The sequence below is a fragment of the Cyanistes caeruleus genome, chromosome 1 (assembly GCF_971803275.1).
Source record: "Cyanistes caeruleus chromosome 1, bCyaCae1.hap1.1, whole genome shotgun sequence".
Classification (NCBI taxonomy): domain Eukaryota; kingdom Metazoa; phylum Chordata; class Aves; order Passeriformes; family Paridae; genus Cyanistes; species Cyanistes caeruleus.
Window position 1 is genome coordinate 10,375,728 of NC_141701.1, and position 4,999 is coordinate 10,380,726.

Genomic DNA, 4,999 nt, shown 5'->3' on the forward strand with positions numbered 1-4,999 from the left:
GAGTGGAGAAGAAAATAGTTGGAAAATTCACCTTGGAAAAATTTTTCTGTCTATAATGAACAAATAATTTGGAAATCTTACTGAGTTTTATTCTATTTCTTTTCAAATCAATAAAAAACATACTTAAAAAGTAGATTTTTCTTATTTTAAAAGGACAAATGAAGGGTCTGCCTGAGATAATATTTTCATTTTATATAAATAAGTTTTCACTGACCCGAACATGTTTTTTTCGCATGTTATTCTGTAAAAGAATTTTTCAAGATTCTGTTTTGTTTCTATTTTCCCCTTGGTTGGAAAATCCATTTGCTGACCAGCTATACAAAATAGTCACGAAAGCAACATTTTTCTGTCAAGCAAATTCTTACCTGTATTTTGAGCAATGATATACTAATCTTCTGTGTCTTATGGAGACAATGCATAAAATATTTACTGTGCACTTAGTGCACATCATTTCTTTCAACTCAGAATGAGTATGTTCCTCAAACTTTGATTGCTTCAGTTTAGAATCCACTATGGATTAGTGAGAAATTTGCAAAGTGGAAGTCAGCAGGTACAGAAGTAACCCAAGAAGCAGAAGATTGTCCTGTTCCGATTCAGTCTGCTAGGAAAGCTGGACAAGTCTTTTTGCTAATCTCTGCACAGTCCCTGCCACAAATCTGGAAAACAAAAATAATGTGACCTTGTTAGCAATGTAGCTTGGGATTGACGGATAAAAACGCTACCTAGGAGCTAGATAGTAATAACAACTGTTTATAGTTGACTTTGTTTAGAAAATGAGGGAAATACACAAGAGTGCCTGTGGTCACAAAGCAGGATAGGGGCTGGGATTGGCATGTAAGATTTGTACTTCTAATACCCTATTTTTCATTTTCTCTCATTTTGAAAGAACTCTTCATATCATATTTAAATATTCTAGCACATGTAAATATTTTCTCAGATCATGAAAATAATTACATTTTTTCCTATCAGGTCTCATAGCCTTCCTATATTATCTTCAAATTCACATTGTCATTTCTTCCTATCTACATCTATGCCACAATATTTAAAAATACTGCATCCATCAAGAAAAACAATAATGCAATCTCTGAAGCATCTGTATTCTGTGGTGGTCTGGAGGTTAAATCTGGCAAATTAATCTAAATGCCTCAGCATGGTGAACATCAGGGGCCCCACAGTTCAGCTGTAAGTGGGATCTGTGTGCTCTGATAGGTGAATGGAGGTGTACAAAGAGGAACAGAAGGAGCTGTGAGTGATCTCGTCTCTTTGTGGACTTTCCCACGGATAACACCAGTGGTCAGGAGGCATTGACATCACCAGGTATAACTGCCTTTTCTCCTTCTACAGTCAATGGATCAAAGCAGAGACTCTTCCAGAAAGTGATTTTAAGCAGATGTTAGATTTTGGTGCCCTGAATTGTTTTCTAGGGATGTTCTGTCTTTGCTGACCAAAGACAAAGTCAGAAAAAACTAGATGGAGGAATAAGCCATCACTGATGGCAAAATTCAATAAAATGCCTTTCTAACCCCCCACTTTTCTCTGTAACTCACAGTTAATTCACAGTGCTGACACTATCCTTCCCATGCAAGACCATTTGAAGAAGAGACAAAGCAACTCCTGTGGAAGGTAACACAGAAGAAACTGCAATTTTAGCATTGCCTGCATGAGCGCTTGCTGGGAATGGCCACACCAATGAATACCTAAAGCAGCATGACCTCTTTGCAAAAGAGCAACATGCATCTTCATTTGTACTGCAACCAGAATCTTTAAAAACATTTATAATTCTTTTTTCCATCATTATAAGCTGAAATAGTTAGTTCAGCTAGTTGGTTTCCCATCTAGAGGACACATTATTTTGACAAAATAAGTTTGAAAGGACTTGTGTTTGATTTCAGTTCAGATTCAACCTTGTGGAAGGGTCCAAGACAACCACATGGAATAGCTGGCACTCATCTTCACTCAGCACTCTTGAAGTGCTACCCTTCTAAGGCATGATCAAATAATCCAGTAAAGGGAAACAGAAGACAGATGGAAATGAGGGATGACTCTAAGCACTGGGAACATCTCATCAGTGACGCTTACTTTGACCCTAGCCTGCAGCTTTGATATGAATATCTCAGCTATTCCTTCCTGCAGGGAGTAAGAGATAAAATTTGCAAGCTGGGAAGAGGGTGGTGTGTGGTCTGACCTTGAAAAAATAACTGAAAACAACTTTTCCTTTTGTTGCAATAAAGATACACTACGAGACAGGATGTGCCTGTATGCCTCGTGCACATACCTTAAATCTCTTCTCCCTCCTATAGTTTTCCCAAACCGAGCATTGGCTTCAAGAATTATCTTCTCAGCTTTCCAGAATTTGCGGTGTGTTTCATGTTGTTTAAAAAACTCGGGCAAACCCAGGGAAATGACTTCAGCTGTGTGGTGAGAATTGCTAGCTGCTAACTGAACCACAGAGTACTGCTGGGAAATTTCATGCTTGCATCTGATAACCATTTTATGGGAATGTGTGCTGACCCACAGCTGTGGTTCTCCACAAAATACTGGGAGCATGAGTCCTCTTCTACCAAACATCATACTTTAAGGTCTATTCTTAGCCTTTTTTTTTTTTTTTCTGTAGCAGATTCTTTCTTTTCTAAACACTAAGATTAAATGGAAGAAAAAAAACCAAAAAACCTTGACAATGTTTCTTGTGTTTAATTGTGTCTTTAAATGGTTTGTAAATGGAAGTAGGTCCATTAACCGCAGGTCTGGTGTGAGTTGGTTAAGGACTGAACTAATTGTATTTATTGATTTATATTTCCACATCTGTAACTTCTAGAGAATGGCTATTAATTTCAGTTATGGCATTTATCAACTCAGATTGTACCAAAATATAAGGAAAAGCTATCCTGTCTCTACTAGAAATATCTCAGTGATATTAGGACAAATGTTCCTCAGTCTTCCTTCTCTCCAGGACACACTTCTGTGGATTTATATATATATGCATATATATGTGTGTGTGTATATATGTATATGCATGTGTGTATATATATACATATGAAATAAAGAACATTTATGGGTAGTTAATGAAAAGCAGGTAACTAAGCTGTAGTGAAGCTAGGATTTTATCCTTGACTTTTCTTGTGCAAAAATTGTATATTGAGTTCTCATAGTGCATTTTCCTGCATGATTATTGGGAAGGTTTCATTGTTAGAGCTGAAAATTCAAAATAGATAAGACACAAGTTTTCTAAATTAGGCCTAAATACATTAGTGTGTCAGATGAGACCCTATAAAGCCATATCAAGGTAAAGTTTCTGGGAGAAATCTTCCGCATGAATGGACCTTCCCGTCACTTAGCAGGTATGAAAGACCAAAGCAAAGTGCCACATTTTGAACTTTTCTGCCATCTGTTTCACAGAATGATGAAGGTCCTAAAAATCCTCTGAGCATAGGCAATCTACCTGAGGATGGAGGCTTCTTGTTTGCCAGCTGTGCGAACAGTTGCATCTCTTGTTTTCAGATTCATTTGGATGAGATTCATTGATTTAGTCATGGCATATTCCAATGAGCAAAGATAATCAGCACTAAAAACCAGCAAACTGGGTGTACAAATGCAATCTCACCACACATGCAGCATCCCATGCACAAACACACACACTTATACAAGTTACTATATATTAACCTGGCAAAGTAAAACAGTATGCAGAAGAAGATAATTAAATTCTACTTAAAGGATCTGGTTTTTCTTCCTCTTTTTATTGCCTCTAGTGGTTACTTGGCTGCCTTTATAAACAATTAATCTCTGGTCTGATAGCATTGAGCACAGCAAACTGAAGCAAACTATTTAAATAAAGTGAAGACAGCTATAAAATTTCCCTCCTGAGCCCCCCGTCTGACCAAGGAAAACTCCATCCTGTTTTCTGCCTGAAAATGCACTGAGGTCTCATCAGACATTTTCAGTCCCCACATCTCATGGGATTGGAAACTGGCCTGCAATGTTCCTCCTTTTCTCTATTGCTCCATTTGTCACTTCTTAAAATACCTTGAGGGTATTGCCAATGTATTCACTTAAACAAAGCTAGCATTGTGGAAATAGTGTGGGGATGAGTACTACATGATGCACATGCTGCTTTCAAGGAATGTTGGCTTGGAAAAAAGAAGAAAGCCCCCAGTGTGTGTCATAAGGCAACCTCCTGAGATATGGATCCTTCTTCCTTGCTTCCTTGCTTCTCTGGAAAGGTCCCACCAAGTGCCTTCATGGGAAACTGAGGCACAGTGACTCTGCAGAAACCAGAACTTCCTTCAGGAAACTATTTTATACTGGAAAAACAATTGCAGTGAAGACTAAAGGTGCTCATGTACCATGGTGACAGGGACATTCAAAAGAGGAAAAACTAACAGGTAACAGTGCAACTTTCTTGTAAACACTTTTGGATTCTACGCAATCTGTGAGCATGGATCTGCCCTTCCCTCCGTGTGCTGGGCTAATGTCCACACTGCTCATGGGCACGCTGGAGACCTGAGGAGCTGTGTCTATCTGCACCATTTACTGCCTGCTGACAGTCACTGGAGAGAGCTTGGGCTGCCTTACCCTGCTAGAGAATGGTGTAGACCCAGCCCACCCGCACAGCAGCAGAGCCAAAGGGAACTGCTTCCCATGGTTTCTTCCCCTAACTCCTCTCAGGGCACTTAAGGCAAGAAAAGTTTGCTGATTTGTCTGCTTTGGAGTCAGCAATTTCACTTGCATGACAGTCTAGTTCAGTGAACAAATGAAATGGTTTATTTATAAGCTTGCTTCTCACCAGGGAGCCAATTTATGCTTAAAATTAGCTAATTGTCCCTTTGATGGATTTCTACTTGAAGTAAATAGAGGTCATTAAGTTTTTTCTGTTAGGTTGCATTCAGAAAATAGCTATCTGACAAGAGGTTGACCTTACTGAGAAATCCCAGGTAAAGTCAACTATTTGGAACTGCTATTTAGCTTTACACGTTAGCAAATGCCTAGGGAGGAAGAGAATGCT

At 38.7% G+C, this 4,999-nt stretch overlaps 1 long non-coding RNA gene across 1 annotated transcript; it reads left to right on the forward strand.

Annotated features, from left to right (window-relative positions):
* The first annotated feature begins 1,251 nt into the window (after positions 1–1,251).
* LOC147655296 (uncharacterized) lies at positions 1,252–4,748 on the forward strand. Its single transcript, XR_015283867.1, has 2 exons — positions 1,252–1,317; positions 1,550–4,748. It is a non-coding gene; the product is annotated as an uncharacterized LOC147655296 (long non-coding RNA).
* Positions 4,749–4,999: the final 251 nt, after the last annotated feature.